Here is a 17797-nt window from a genome sequence, read left to right as displayed (position 1 = left end):
CTATTATAGTCACTAAAATGGGGAATTACTTCAGCGAGAGGTAAAGAAGGCTTCTCTAAAGATGTAATAGTTGAATTGAAAACTAAAAGACATGTAATAGCTAAAGTCAGAGGGTATGAATATGTAGGAGGATGCTCCAACCTAAAGGAAAAGCATGTAAAAAGTGCCTTCTTGCCTTGCCAGGGAAGTATTATATGCTTAAAAATGAGAACTAGATAAGATCTAGTTGTCTATATTCAACCAAGAACTTGAGGGGAGGTCTGGCCTTTTAAATCATTATGTTTTTCTAAGGAGAATTAAATAATAGACTCTAGTGATGGAAATTTATTGCCTATATTATTCAATTGTAGTAATGCTAGTTATTGAAAAAATGGAACCTAAATTATCAATGACAACATAATATAAGTTAATTTTTTCTGTCATGTAATAGTCCATTTAGGGTGTTACTGTATGGTGATGGCATTCCAAATAGTGTTTCAGGAGCTCAGAATCTTTCCACCTTGTGAGTTGTGTTTGCTAAAGGCTGCCAAAGCAATATACCAGAAATGGGTAGGCTTTTACAATGGGGATTTATTAACTTATTAACCTTACAGTTCTGAGTCCATGAAAGTGCCCAAATCAAGGCAATATCAGAAGATCCTTTCTCTCTGAGCTGCAGCTGTGGGCAATCAGACATAAAGTAATGCACTTATCTCTTCCCTCTCCTCTGGGCCCTTTCTGCTTTCAGCTTCTGGCTAACATGGCTTTCTCTCAGCTTCTGTGTTCCATTGATTTCAGCTTCTGGCTCCAGGGTCTTCTCTCTCAGCTTCTGGGTGTTTCTCCCTGAGCTCCTGTGTGTCTCTGCAAAATTATTAAACTTGTCTCCTCCTTTCATATTACTCCAGTTCATAAAGGACACCAGTAGAAGGATTAAGATCCATCCTGGGTCATGGCTCACCAAAATGATCTCATCAAAAGGAAGAACCCTAACTGAATCTAATTAAAAGGTCCCATCTACATTAGGTTTTACACCCACAGGAATGGATTTTCTTAAAAACATAATTTTCTGAGTTCTACAAAAGACTCAAACTGCCACATGAGCCCACCATCCACCAGTGTCCAATATATGGAGAGTAACAGAGTGAAGAAGGCACATCTACTTTAAAAAAAATCCCAACTCACAAGTAACATACCTCATTCTCTCATATTTTATTGGTGTGAGCTAGTTATATGACTATAAGGTTATGCTAGGGGAAGCTGTCTCCCAGCAACACTACCATATCCTAGAAAGGGGAGCACAGATTTGTGTGTCTGTGTGTATGTGTATGTGGACAGCTAGCATTTTTACCAAACTTACTGAATGAATGCAAACTCTTGATTAGTTATTTAAATACCCTCCCAAACTTGTATTTCATCACTCTCTAGACAAATACATGAAAATTTCAAAGTGACATAGCAATTTTTAAAATAAAAATATAAGTCATTTGGCATTTTGGAATGAGGTGTGAAGATCTGCATAATCACATATTTTTAGTGATAGAAAAGAAATCTCCCCTGCCATGAGGAAAAAATGAAGAAGAAATAAGTTAATTAGCATGAATAGTAAGGATTTTTACAACCACTCCCAAACTATGAGCAAGCAATTAAAGCAATGGATGTTAAATCTAATGGAAGTAAATACAAGGGTCATTCTTAAAACTTTATAGCTTCCTTTCTGTCTGTAACCCTATATTCATTTGCAACAGGAAATCAAACAGAATTTGAATATATGTAAGAAGCAGTTTGTGGTATTTTATTTTTATTGCTCTTAAGACCTCATTGTTTAATGTGGAAGTTTTTATGCTAAAATTTTAATTTCATAATTTTTTACAGTCAAAATTCATAATAGGAAATACCACAGAAGACAAGCGTGCAAGCATGCATTTGTGTATGTATGTGTATTTTGGCTAAAAATGACTTTAGAGATGAGAAGCCTGGAGCACTACAAAAGCATGAAAATTACTGATCATTGTGCCACTCTAGCATCGTTCTTAATGGCAAACATGCAGCTTTAGTTCTAGAAACATTGAGAGCAGGAATAATATCTGACTCATTCGTTAAAGGGTGACAAAGCATCCAGAATTCTTACTTCAGCCTAAGAGTGATAAGGCACCAGGTGCTGAGATCCTGACCTGATAAACTTAAGAATAACTGTAAAACATGTTATCTGTGTAACGCTTTATGAATTCCAAAGCAACATCTGGGGTTGATATTCAACACTCTTGCAACACTGCAATAAAGATAGTCAGACAGTTATAAAGTTAAGCGCTTCAGAGAAGTTAGGTATGCACAAATCCTTCCGTTAAATTGCCCTTCGGCAGTTGAGTGTTTCTACCACCATAGGCTTCCACTTGACTTTTGAAGTTAGGCCATTTCTTGTCCTATTGATTGATCGCACTTTAAGTACTAACATAGTAATACCGATAGAAATGTTTTTGCCTGGGTGAAATAAGCTATTATATAATTGGACTACTTTTCACCACCACAGATTGAAGTAATCAAGGATCCTGCATAGTCTTGGGTTCTAGGATTTTTTTTTCCCTGCCATTTACGAATTTTATGACCTTGACCAAATTGTCTTATTTCTTTGAGCCTACTTTATTATCTGTGAAATGGAGATGATAGCTGTGTTGCCAGTGTTATAAAACATACATGGAGTGATTTATAAAGATTGAGACTAATTTTTACAAATCTTAAATGCTCCACAAATAAAAAGTAATGTTCTTATTTGGCCACCTCTTACTCTTTTGGTCTTTATAATTCAACTCAATCCAGGGATAAATAGGTCTCAGCCAATGGCATTGAGGTTAAGTAAAGTTGGCTCTAGAGATGACAAATTTCTTTGATGAATCTTAATCTTGATTTATGGTGACCAACCATTACATATTTCTTGGGATTTTCTGGGTTTTAGTACTGAAAACTCCTAAGGCTTTGGCATACCGGGATGGTTGATGGCTCTATCTTGTTTCCTTCTGACTATAAATAATTCTGAACAAAGACAGCTTTTGATCCTCTCTCATAGTTAGTATGAGATCTTCTTTTGGGAAAAGTATCTTTCCATAGAGTTCATTTGTTTATTTTAGAATGTGGATTATATCAGAATTTGAATTTTAAAAAATTGGCAAAATAGTATATAATACAGTTAAGATACTTATATAAAAACATAGGACATATACAAAGGCATATGTTCAATTCCTTGTTCTGCCACATAACAGGTTTGGAGACCTTCTTCTCAGCACTTAACAATATTTAATTAAAATTATGTAGCCATCTGCCTCCCTCATCAAATCTATATAATACATGTTCACCTTTTATTCTCTAGTATCTAGCATAGAGACTGACATGTTGGAGACACTCAAAAGAAGTGTTTGATTAAACTGAAATACAGAGCTTAAACTTGGAGAACTCAACTATCTGAAAATCATATTTTTGATAATCTGTAAAATGTATGTACTAAAATCTTCATTTAAGCCACATAGACTTTAGTGAAACTTAAATGAAGTAATATGAAAACTGTGAATTGCTTTTTAAACTACAAAGTATACTAAAATATATTTGAAAAAGGATTGATATTAATAAATAATAGCTCTAACATTTCTATTTGTCTCCTGTTCTTCTATGCCTCCTGGATCTTTGAATTAGTCTTTGAATATTAAATCTGTATTTCTATCCAAGAGTTTGTTGTCTGTCCTATATATAGATGGCCACAGAATAATGAGAAACAGTCTCTCTGTCATGAGTACAGTGACTTATTAATTAACATCATTATATCTAAATATATTAAGAAATATGGGATCCATTTAAGTTCAGTCCAGTTTATTTCCTGGAAGATGTTGCTCAAGAGTCATCTGAATTATTATTGTGCAACAGTTTCTAAGCCAATAAAACTGAAATAGATAGCATATTTATTGACAAAGGAATAAAGTCTTCTTTGTTACAGGATGAATAGCTGTATCCTTTTCTGGATTTATGTCTAGAAAACCTCTCTGAAATGTTATCACACCTGTGGCTTGGCTTTGTTGGCACATGACAAGGACTGCTTTTCTTTGGCAGCTCTCATTAGATACTCCTTGGTTCTAAAAATTTAGAACTCAGAGCATCTTGATTGATTGTGGAAGAAGATAGTCTTTTGTGCTGCATACAGACTAATAATTCTTTGAATTATCTTAATGATGAATAATATGGTACAGGTGGATCTCTAGTTTCTTCCATTTCTTCTCATACAGGGTATACATGTGTGGGTTATCCAATAACTGAGTTCTTTCTTTTTACAGTGAGCTAACAAGGGGTCCTAGCCAGAGGAGGCAGACACTTAAGTTCCAGAGTCAGGTCCATCATTTGCCCTCTGGATAGCATGCTACCTCCTTTCAGAGATACTTTGAGTAAGAACATGTTGTTTGGAGTCTTTGTCACTGAATATGAGTTGTACTGTTCTTCCACATCATAGACCCCCTGAAGAATAGAAGAATATGTGTGACATGGAATAACTTACAGAGGACTCCTGAGGTCAACCTGAACTTGGAATTGTAAAAGGTCCCATGGAGAGTAGTGGAAATGGTGAAGTAAAGACAAACATGGACATGGCCCATAGATAATAAGATAGACTTGCTTTCTATGCCGTATTGTCAGGAATATTCATTCCTTCATGTATTCATTCATTTATTCATCAAGTTTATGTTCATTGTCTGTTACATGTTAGATAAGTACTGGGCTTCTAGTAGGGGCTGTGAGAGTTCTCTACTTTCTTAGAATTTACTTGTTGTTCTGGGAAGAGGGGAGACTGATGGATGGACAAGAACCAAGTAACAAAAACATCAGGTACTGTGTATAATGCAAATAAGTAAAATATGTGATGCAGTAATGAGGAGCAGGTAGTTTAGCCTGGTTGACTGTTTGGAAAAACCTTCCTCTGTAGGTTATGCTTTCCTGAGATATGACTGACAAGAAGGAACCAGCTTTGCAAAGACTGGTGTCATGGCATTCCCATTGTATTAGTCTGCCAAAGGCATACCAATGCAAAGTACCAGAAATCTTTTATAAAGAATATTTATTTGGGGGTAAAAGCTTACAGTTACAAGACCCTAAAGAGTCCAACTCAAGGTTGCTTTCTCACAAAGTCACTTGCTGCATGTTGAAGAAAGATGGTCACTGATCTCTGTGAGAGTTCAGCCTTCCAGAGGGCTTCCTCTCTCTCTGCTGCAGACTGACATAGAGCTTGTCTCTCAGGGCTTTCTTTCTTTCCTAGCATAGGGCTCATTTCTTTCTAGGCTTTCTATATCAGTCTCAGCTCTTCTGGTCTCTTCCCAAGGTCAGCTGCAAACTATCAGTTGAATGCCTCATCTCTCCCTGCTGCCCCAGGATTAAAAATGACAGAACCTGTCTCTTCCTGGCATGTCTTCTTGACTGAGTGTCCATTTATATCAGCCCACCAAAGAGACAGGGACCCAACCTGAGTCATGCCTTATTGACATGGTTGAATCAAAGCCCCAGTTTTAATAGGTAACTTAATCAAGGGCCCCTCAACAGAATCTAATGTAATCAAAGGGAATCATACCCAGAAGAACAGATTAATTTAAAAACAATCTTTCTGCTTTGGGGGTTCACAAAAATAATCTCAAATTGTCACAGCCATCAAGAGTTTGGCTAAAGCAGAGTCCCCTAAGAAGGAACAATTTTGGTGGTTTGGAAGAAATAAACAAAACCAAGGTGGCTGGAAGAGACAGGGTAAAATGAAGAATGTGAGAGAGAAGGCTAAAGAAAGAAAAAAGAGTCAGACTGCTTAGTATTCTTTAAAAGTGATAAGGAATTTCCATTTTTATATATAGTGGGGTGCCATTAGAAGGATTCAAGCAGATGATACCTAAGTGATATACGGTGTTTACAAGATCAGCTTGTGCTATTTGTTATGGTGATTAAAATATAATGGGTGAAGAGTGTGGCACTTGGGGTCTGGTTTGGAGGGGTTATATCTGTTCACATGGAGTCTGGATGAACAGGTAACTTGAATTCAAAACAGTAAAGTCAGATTCATCTTTTTCCTGGATGCGGAGGCAGTTTTCTTTGTCCCAGCAGCAGTGGGCTGTCTGATACTGAGAAAGCAAGGAAGTTTGTTGTGGAACTTTCTCCTGGCTTCAGAGAAAGTAGATCCACTCCTAGAGTGGCTTGAGAGGCTAGATTTTTGTCTGCACAAGGAAAGATTCTGCTTTACATACAGTTCTGCTATGTTTTTGTCCATGCATTCTCTAGGATAGTACACAACTTGTTTCAGAGAAATAATTGTTTCAGAGAATAAATATAGTAGCATCTTCTACTATGTGCTTAAATCTTTTTGTGAAAATAGTGCTTCACATTAATAAAAAACAGGACTCAGTGATACTTGGAATTACCAAGGGGCTAATCATTTTGTAAACTTCAACAAATGCTTTCTTTCCTCACAGGATTTTTAATAGATAATGCCATTTAATTTTTGTCATGCATTATCTGTGTTTTTATTATCAAGAAAATATTATATAGACATATTTATTCATGTGTTTGAACCATGAGGCTCAATAAATTTCACTATTTAAGCAAATGCGCAGAGTCCATAGTCCGTGTGAAAAATAGACTGAGACAAAGAGAAGAATACAGAGATTGGTAGTAATGACCTAATTTCCTTACATGCTATACACAAGGACTCTCTGGCAGGGGGAAATTTGCTTGCATGGTCACTAGCACTTTGTTCTAGTTTCTGAACTTTCCTTTACTAGATCCTGGAAGACCTGAGCCTGAGTATCCTAGAGTTCTCACTGGTGGTAAATATTAGATGATAGTGGAGAGGACTCTTTTTGAATTCTCCATTGGTCTTCTGTCTTCTTTTTTCACAGAAGAAAGTTGTTTTTTTTTTTTTTAATAAATGACTGTTCTGTTAAATTCCTCTGCATGAGTCATTACTTCATTTGCTTTTCAATGCACTAAGTTCATGTTAGGAAAAAGCCCCCAAATTTTTTAGTGACTGTTATACCACTATTTTGGAGATTGTTCCTGGCCTAAGTCCTCTCCCAAAGTTGCAGCTGAGCCAGCTAGGATGGACTACGTTCAGTTGGTTTCTGAAGTCTTAGAGGTCTGGGGTCCAGAAGGAGAAAAAAATATATAGGATTCCCTACTTACCTTGGATGCACATAGCTCTTACCACTTTTTAAAAAATGAATTAATTGTTTTTAATGTTTAACTTTGTAGTTTCTAAGTTTTAAAAATAAGTGCAAACTAGCCCCGGGCCTCCTTGACCCGTGTGGAGCTGGCCCATGCGCAGTGCTGATGCGCGCAAGGAGTGCCCTGCTACACAGGGGTGTCCCCCGCGTAGCGGAGCCCCATGCGCAAGGAGTGCGCCCATAAGGAGAGCCCCGAAGGAGGGAGCAGCCTGCCGAGGAATGGCGCCACCCACACTTCCCGTGCCGCTGACGACAACAGAAGCGGACAAAGAAACAAGACGCAGCAAAAAGACAAAAAGACACAGAAAACAGACAACCGGGGGAGGGGAGGGGAATTAAATAAATAAAAAATAAATCTAAAAAAAAAAAAAAAAAAGTGCAAACTATCAAATAAATTGCTATATTGATATTAGGAATATTGACACTAAAGCAAAATTAAAAGAACTTTGGTCAGAATGGAAGGAGTCATTTTTGGCACACTTCAATGCAATATACAAAGGAGATAATGACAACAAAAGGGATGACTTGATGGAAATTATTCCACCAAATAATAGATCTTGATAAGATTATATCATAGTTTTAGAACAGGTAAATGTTAAAACTTTTATTGTCTCCCCTCTAAGAAATCATAGAAAGTTTATATATGAATATCTGCACATGAAAAAAGGCAGAGACAAATGTGGCTGAGAGCTCCCGAAATCACTGTCAGAAAATGTTCTCTTTCCATTGATCATTATTCATCTAATGAGCTAATATCATTTCTGTAGGTTGAGGAAGAGAAGCCATTTGATGATGGTAACAAAGAAATTCTTGGCATAAAATATTGTTGAAGGTTTTCCATTTGACTGGTATTTTAAAATGCCTAGTAATCAATTTACTTTTTTTTTCACCTCTCCCTTACAGCTTGCTTGCTGTTTGTTCTCTGTATCCATTCACTGTGTGTTCTTCTGTGTGTCTGTATTTATTTTTATTTCCCCCCTATTGTGGCTTGCTTGTTGTCTGCTCTCTCTGACCATTCGCTGCATGCTCTTCTGTGTTTTTTGTTTTGTTTTGTTTTTGATATATATTTTTTGTCTTTATTTTTTAAATATTACATTAAAAAAATATGAGGTCCCCATAAACCCCCCATAACAACAATCTCTTCCATCATCATGATACATTCATTGCACTTGCTGAATACATCTCTGAGCACCGCTGCACCTCATGGTCAATGGTCCACATCATAGCCCACATTCTCCCACATTCCACCCAGTGGGCCATGGGAGGACATACAATGTCCAGTAACTGTCCCTGCAGCACCACCCAGGACAACTCCAAGTCACAAAACGCCCCCACATCTCATCTCTTCCTCCCAACTCCCTACCCCCAGCAGCTACCATGGCCACTTTCTCCACACCAATGCCACATTTTCTTCAATTACTAATCACAATAGTTCATGAATAGAATATCAGTAAGTCCACTCTAATCCATACTCTATTCCTGTGTTTTTTACTTGTCTCCCTTTTTGGTGTGTCACCTTGCTGAGTCGGCACTCCACAGTGCTTGTGGGCCGGCAGTTCTCTGCAGAGTGCGAGTGAGTCTGCTTTCACCAAGGAGGCCCCAGGACACGAACCCAGGGCCTCCCATATGATAGACAGGAGCCCAACTGATTGAGCCACAGCCGCTTCCCATCAATTTCCTTTTAATCATTCATCATTGCCCTTTTGCAATCTTATATGTAAATACAAAGAAAGTTGTGGAAAGTTAAGTGGTACCTGATTGTGTAGAATATGTAAGGTAATATAAAAAATGTACTTCTTATCCTCAGAACTCTCAATATATTATGTACTCTCTATTTACACACTCCATATGTACAGGTACATATAATTGAGTTCTTTCAATTCCACTACATTAAGCATATACTGAAATTGTTTAACAAGAGGGACCAGCCAATCAAAGCCAACTTGTAGTCCAAAGATAAAGTGATCTATGTATTCATGAAGAAATTTTGGGCAATTTGCTCTGGCTTAAGAGAAGAGAAAGCCCTTGACTTTGACCCATCACACATTCACAGCATAGCCCAGGTCACAAGATTAAGCTTATTACTCCATTCAATTAACAATATCATTTGGTTCTTCAGTAAATATTTACTGAAATATAAGTATTTTTAATTTGTAACTGACCTTAAGGATCACCCTAGATAAAACAATAGTAAATTATAATAAAAGAATAGAATGTAAATATTATAAGTTTCAAAAACATAAATATATGTAAAAATATATTAAAACTATTAAAATTTGCCTTCGTGGGTTAGGGTGTAATAGCAAGAAGAAATGATGAGTAACCCATGGACCTAAGTTTTCTCATCTATTATTATAGGAAGTTAAGAGATACTATTTAAGATTGATTAGAGTTATGAAGATAATCAATAGAAGAAAACCTGTTTTTTTTTTTTTAATTTGCAAGTAACTAAAATTCTCATCTTTCAAAGTGGAAAGCCAATGAAGATTATCTAAAGATCATGTCAGGGAATGTAAGTAAAAGCATGTTTATTATTTGCATTATGATAGTAAACATCAAAAGAACTACAACCAGAAATGTTGGAAAGGAATTTTCTCTGGAGAGTGAGACTATGGTTAGGAAGGAGTCTTAGTAGTATTTTAAAAATATTTTTATTTTTCCATTTAATATTTAACATTTTTCAAACACATACTTGCATGTTTCCAATAAAAGTGTGCATGTAAGTATAGCTTGATTCATACATGCATGCTACATGTGTGTATGAATTGCTATAATGAATATCTGTGGACCTAGATCTTTGTACATGTGTGTAAATAAGATGAATTCTTAGAACTGAAATTTTGAATTCTTATGAACAAAAAAGCTTGTTTCAACTTATATTCCTCAACAGCATTTGAGTATTCCTGTTATTCCAAACCCTGGCCCCAACTGAGTACTTTAAGTTATTTTGTTACTTGACTCATCTGCTAGCTGAGAAATGGTAACTCGTTGTTTCATTATTCACTAAACAATTCCTAAGGAAGCTGAATACCTTCTATGTGCTTACTGATAAAATATATGGGAGAGGTATTTGTTCATATGTTTTTCCTATTTTTTCCATTAGCTGTTGGAACTAGTTTTTAAAAATCTATGATACTTCAGTATAATGAAATAATATTCCAGCATATGAATAAAATGGAAAGATGGTTATTTTACATTGTTAATTTAAAAGTGCATTTTTCCTTTGGATAATAGTTACATAGATAGTATAAATAGCTAATATTAAGAGGAAATTATCTATCCTAACTCCTTTTACAACTTGAACATTCTACATCAGTTCTTCCTCTTCTATTGTTTTCTATTATTTTTTCACATTCCATCTGCATCTAATTTTATTTTAATAGTAATTATTTCATTCAAAGCTCTAGTTAGGGAAAGTCTGTTTCTTATTGAAATGTTCCATCTATTGTCTTATGATGAAATCTTCTTTTGCCACTTGCTATATCTTCACTGAGTAATAGATCTTAGACAAGCTCTTTCTGCAACTCATATTTTTGCACTAACAGACAGCACTATTTAGATTGGAGTTTCAAAACTTAGCTGTGCCTCAGAATTACATAATGAGCTTTGTAAAACAGATTCACAGTCCCAGCTATGGAGATTCAGATATAAGAAGTCTGGGGTTGGCTTAGAAATCTATATCTTTAAAAGCTCCCAAACTGATTCAGATAAATGATAAATTTGTAAACAATCAACTCAGAGCTTATCAATGGCAAATTACCTGCTAAATGTATTCAATGTTTTCAATATATTTGATTGTTTACCTTAAAATATTCTTTCTCTACCTCTTCAACATGGGCATCACCATCATTTTATTTTAGAGGCTGATCAACCTCCAGATATTTTTTTGTATCTTTTAACTTGGATTTACTGAAAGAGATGGGTTTAATGTGAATTGGGTCTAAAAGGAATTAGTTCCATTCTATCTGTCTTTCTTCACAACCATTTTAAGGAATTTACATTTGTTGATAAAACTCAGCCTGGTCATCTGGAAATTTTCAGTGTCAAATAGAGGTTTTAGGGATCTGTCCTAGACCCTCCTTCTTTTCCCAATTTACACACTTTCCATGGGTAACAGCATTTATTCTCATAACTTCAACTACTGCTCAATATTCTAACATGTCTTTGTCTCTCATTGTGGGATGAGAGGCCACACTAAGTGTAAACTTCTCAACACAATGGCTGATGTGCAAGAGGCCAACAAAAATCACACAAGTTCTTTAAACACTCTGCTCGTGCCATGTTCCCAAAGTACGTGGTCCAGCTCCCATCAATGGGTGGAAAAATATACTTGGTGTGTTCTAGAAGAAAGTGTAACAAAGTCATAAGGCCAAAGGCATGGATGTGTAATTTTATCATTATGAACAACAATCCAATGCATCACAACCCCCCATATCTCTCTCTCCCTAATAAAGACCAAGATGGTTTTCCTTCTCTTCCAGTCCTCAACCCAACTTCTATACAGCCATGGAAAGACAGTATGATCTTTCTCTTCAGTAAATCTGGTCACAATAGTTCTCTGCTTAAACCTAATCAAGAGGTGCCCATTGCCAAAAAAGTAGAACCAAACCTTTTACTATGGTCCATAATTTCCCTTTAGTCTCATTTCCCACCACTTTTTATATAACTGAGAGAATGCTGTGTTATTTTGTAAGAGGAAAATAACTTTGTTAGGTGCTATTTATTTGCTGATGCACATATTATTTTTGATGACATAAATAGCATTATATTTCTCCCATTTACAGTTGAGAAATACTGAGGGGCAGGGAAATTAAATATGGCACTTTGTCCAACAACAGCTAACAAGGGCAATACTAGAATGCAAATGCAAGTCTCCCTGCCTTCTTTCTATTCTCTTTTGCTCTGTTGTCTTCCATTCTGTTCAGGTCTCCAGATGTTTCATTTATCTGGCTTTGCATAAACTGTATCCTTTACTCTATGTGTTCTCTTCCTATATCTGTCTGATTAACTCCTCCCCAAAACAGACTCAGGTCATTTGTCTTCTCCTCTGAGAATTCTTCCTGGATTCCACCCTCCCATCTGTTGGTGTCTCCACTCTTCAGTACTCACATTTTCAATAGTTGTGAGGCACAATTTCCCCAGAGCTTCCATGGTTTCTAGTGTTTGCATCTGTTATCAGACTGTCTCCCTGTGCTGTCTTGACAGGAAATGCCTTTGCCTTCTTCCTGTCCATACCTCCAGCCCAGTGCCTGGAATGTAGAAAGGCAGCAATACAGCTGCTTCTGATTTCTTTGTCCCCCTCAACTCTTCTAATTCCCTTAGGCCTGCCTCCAGCTCAGGGGTTCTTAACCTTTTTTGTTCCACAGACTTCTTTGCCAGTCATGTGAAAACCACAAACCCCTTCTCAGAATGCAGTGGCAGATAGTTTTATGACCCTCAGAATTGGAGGTCTGAGAAAATAAAGATTATAAGTTGATTTTTTTTCAGTTCAAGCTCACAGACCCCCAAAATTGTTCTGTGGACCCCTGATTAAGAACCCCTACTCCAGCTATGCTCTGTGGATACATTGCTGAGACGTGTGGTTTGTAGCTCCACATATTTAAGTTTTAAGTGGACAGAAAACTTTCTAACACATTTTTGTTCTCCTTTTCCCTAGAAGTATGCTTGGTATACTAGAAGACACTCTCAAAAACTTTTGAATTAAACACACATACACACATATAATGAATAATGTGAGATAAGGGTTGCAAAACTGATTTGAAAATAGTTGACTTAGTTATGTGTGGAAGATTTTTAACAATTTAATATTATTCAGTAAAACAGACTTTATTATGGATCACCCAGATTGCATTTTGCTTAAAAAAGCACAAGGACACTTCATCTTTCTGATTGCCTTTTCCATACTCTTTAATTACAGATGGAAACAAAATGCTAACCATTAACATGTTCCTTAGAAGTGTTGGCCTAATGGGCACCAACGAATTATTAAAAGTTATTCAAGCACATGTTGAAAAAATAGGTCCTACTCCACTTTATGAAAACTAGGGACCACCGAAGGAAAGTTGTTGAAAGAATTTGTAGACCACTTGGAAGCCACATAACTTCTAGTTCTTTTAAGTTCCAGCCTGGAAGCTCTTTATTTAAGGAACATAACTAATCATATCTGTCATGAAGTGTATAAAAGTCAATACCAATTCAAAGCAATAAATAAAGGTAGACAACCTTTGCTGAGTAGAAAGACCATAGATTATTGAAATCTAGAGCCATCCAAGTGAGAATGTATAAATATTATTGGCCACCATATTATTCAGTGCACAGTTAATTGTTTTAATGGTATGGTCTAGTGTGCATTTTGATATGGTATTTTGGGGAAAAAATTGTTCAACTTATTTTAGAACACTTAGATAATCTTATAATATCTTGTGAACACATACACAGACAATTATGAATATTAGTGCCAGTCATCTCTGATTAGTTAATAATAAATGAATAAATAAATAACATATTTCAAGTTAAATTTTTCAAAACTAAGACGGTCAGGTGGCTTCAGGTGTAAGTACTATTAGCTTAGTTTTATATCCTATGAAAGAGTAATTGGGTATTTGATTTATTTGTTATTTTCTTTTATTTTTATTTTGAAAGAAGATTTAGATTACATAAATGTTACAATGAAAATATAAGGAGATTCCCATTTACTCCACTCCTTCCCCTCTTGCACTTTTCCCCATTAACATCATCTTTCATTAGTGTGGTACATTTGTTACAACTGATGAACACATACTGAAGCATTACTACTAACTATGGTATAAAGTTTACATTATGGTTTGCACTTTACACCACACAATTTTATAAGTTTTCACAAACTGTATAATGTCCTGTTTCTGTCAGTGCAATGCCATGCAGAAAAATTCTCAATACAGTGTTGAGGCTAGGTATCTTTATTTTAGGTTTAAAGTTTAGTGTATACTTCTATTTACTTAAAGTAAATAAAGAGTAAAATCACTTACTTTAAAATAGAGATATTATTTTATTTTATGTTGACTGCCAGGTATTATCAATTAGAAATTCTCATCAGAATATGAAACTCAGTATCCCAAAATTAAAGACAAATATTCTTTTAATATTTGTCTGAATTATTGAAAACTTGGCTTTTCAATAATATTTTCAAATGATATTTTGCAAGGATATTATTGAGTCATTTTAATCATTGAGAGGTGACCATTTCAAAATATATCTGTTTAATCCTCTAATAATGTAGAAATTAATGCAATTCATCCTAGTTTTGAACCATAATACATCTGCATTGTCTTAATGTTTGTTTAATTGCCTTCTCTATGGAATTATGTATTGACATAAAATAAAATTTCCACCCCTGATATTCTAAATCTGAATTTCTTGTAATATATGTAATTGCTAATTCTATAAGGCTAACAAAAGTTACCTCCTTTGCCTTGAACCTGCAGTAACATCTGCAAAAATGATAACAATACTGATCAAAACCTCTTGGCTCAGACACAATGGTGGGTGATTAGTTACAGTAACATAACAGCCAGAACAGCAGCATGGTAGCCACAGCTTGTGGTGGTTAAGTTATAATAGGCCTGGCAGCTGGAAAATAACAATTCAAAGGCCTATTTATCTACATTTTGTGGCATGTCATGACAACTGCATGGCATTACTCATGAAGACAACTCAAGATGATTATTACATTTTTATTACACAAAGGGAGAAGGATCATTGGCATTAGAGATGGTGAAAAATATGAATTATGGGGTCATTATTCCTCTCCCACTGAGCTTTAGCTTGGGAACTTTCATTTCTAATAAGGCAAGCACTGAAAGTATTGTAATGCTTTTGCAACTTGCGTATGTTTTCCTTTGGATATTTAAATTTAAAGTTGCAAGTTTACTGCAGATTTTGCATTATTTTTAGAGACTATTACTTTCTTCTAGTGAACTGAGGTCCAAAGAAATTATAAAGGCAAATACAAAGCAGTTTTATAAAGTCATTCTTGGAATGTTCCTCTTATGTCATTGGAAATAATTCTGAAGTTGTTTAAACCCTGTTGGCTCCTGTGAACTGTCTGTTTACTTCAAAGAGGTACAAGCTCCCTTCTGAAAATGTTTTATGGCTTTTAATTTCAACTGAGATATAAATTGCCCTTTATATTCTAAAAATGCTACAAATATAGTTTGAATCTTTTGGGATATAAAACTGCTGTTTGGAGTTAAAATCTCCCAAACACAAAGCATATGTATCATTCATAATTTTAAATTGCTGGGCCTATGTAATTCTCCTTCTGGAATGCCTACAGGGCCTTGCAAAATTAGGTTCTAACTTTTTTTAAAGTCAATTATTTATATTGTCTAATATATCTCTGCTTTCAAATTATAAGACATCCTTACTACACTTTGAGTAGAATAGCACGTGTAAGAAAAGTGAAAAATTGAATTTAGTTAAACCCTTTTCCTAAAGACCACTTTAGAAAAAAACGGGTAATTAAATTCAACTAGGCTTAACTCAATGGAATGTTCTTTAAATCAACACATGCATAAATTAAATTTCAATAATTTACATATATTTCTTTTTACGTTGCCTTGTTCTAAAAAGACTTGGCAATTACTAAGACATAGACAGATGAGACAAAAAGAGGCTAAGAAATTTGGGGAAATGAAGGTGATAAAAATAAGATGAAGCCAAGAAAGTGATTAAAAAACAAAGCGTATGTCCTGCTGAGGACTTTGTATATTTTCTAGAGAGGGAACAGCTAGTCTTAAGCTTTCTAGCAGCCCATGAAAACAGAGACTCATGGCTGGTTAACGCTCTCCATGTGTCCATTCAATAAGAACAAAGGAATTACTCAGAAGGAAAACAATTCTCAATAGGTAATCTGGAGAAACATTTGTGTTGTTTGTTCTCAGGGAGAAACTATGGTACAACATGTTAAATAGTGTTCACCACGATATCCTTTTGAGAAATTTTTTTAAAAAATGAGTTTTAGGAGGCTATTTCTTATTAGAGGCATCACATCATGCAGTAAATTCAGGGAACAAAGAAAATGGAAAAAATCTACAGATTCTTAAAACAACATAGTCCAAAGATGCAGTTGGTCTTATGGTACATCATACAGTGCTGCACACAAATCTATTAGGTGGTATAAAAGTAGTATATACAAATTTTAATTACCTATTTACTCTTTCATTCTCTATTTTTTTTAATGTTACATTCAATAAATGTAAGAGGTCCACATATACTTCCCACCCCCCTCACCCCACTCTTCCCACATCAATAACCTCTTAAGTATACTCATTTCAAAAAATTCAAAACAATGCAGGACTTTATAAAGTAGAAGTTTGAAATATCTACCTCTTATTCTCACTTTTCAGAGTAAAACCTATTAACTATTTGGGTTCTACCTTTTCAGAACATTTTCTGAGAATATAATCTATTTATCTTTATTTAGTTTTTAATAAAATAAGCTATATCATGTATTTTGTTTTACAATTTAAAAATAAACCCTAAAACTATATTCTGGACTTCTTTCCATGCCTCCCTGGCCTTCCATCCCTTCCTGAAAGCTAGGTAAGTTACTAGCTGTAAAACCTTGGAAATGTTACTTGATCACTCAGTATTTAATTTCCATATTTGAAAAACAAGAAAAGTAGCAGTATTTAACCAATAAGGATATTGTGAGGATTAAATGAGATAAGACATAAATACTTATAACAATAGCTGGTATTATAAACCATTCAAAATTATGGCTGCCCTAGAAAGGTCTACTTTCTTCTTTTTACTGGTTGCATTATGGGGATGCACTCTAATTTGTTTTATTTAATCAGTTTTATATCATTACACACCAAGACAGTAGAAGCTGGCTTTCAATCTGGAATATCCAATAACAAGATTTTGAAATTATGAAGAAGAGGAACATGATCTGAAGGGACTGGGGAACAAATTAGGGATTGGTTTGGAAGAGAAAATGGCAGCAAGCCTGAGAAAGGAAACAGAAAGCCTTGACTTCAGGGCCTCTCCAGGTTCTTTCATTTCAGTTTCCTGTTTCCCAGCACAGTCACAACTAACTCTCCAGGAAAAATAAATTGTGCAAACTACCTTCTACCCCACCTTAAAATAACTTTATCTAAGAAGTGACACAATTTGAGTTTTAGCTCTCAGTACATTTTCTGAAAGGGTCAGAGAATGGCAACCATTGGGACCACAAAAATTGAGAAACGTATACAATTAATTCAAACAAGAAATTCACAGCTTAATCTGAAGCATTTATGTGCCCTTCCCTTCCTAAAGAACAATGGAGCAATCCATTATTAGCGCACAGTGAAGCTTGGCACAAAATTTAATTCAAGGCATTAGAGGGCTCTGCTAATTTTCTGCTTATATTTCAGGGGCAGTAATGTGGTTTTCATTAAACTAGTGCAAACAGATTGATTTCAGCACTGAATTTACTTGCCTTGAGCACTGAACTTAAATTGTCTGATTTGGGAGAAAAAAGAAACAGTGGAAAAGATTTGCTGACATGACTGTTGTAAGTTGTTATGGGCCTTCACTACATTTTTAGTGCTCTCTACCATCACGCA

The sequence above is a fragment of the Dasypus novemcinctus genome, chromosome 2 (genome assembly GCF_030445035.2).
Source record: "Dasypus novemcinctus isolate mDasNov1 chromosome 2, mDasNov1.1.hap2, whole genome shotgun sequence".
NCBI classification, from domain to species: domain Eukaryota; kingdom Metazoa; phylum Chordata; class Mammalia; order Cingulata; family Dasypodidae; genus Dasypus; species Dasypus novemcinctus.
The sequence above is the reverse complement of the archived record's forward strand: the minus strand, read 5'-3'. Positions refer to the sequence as shown.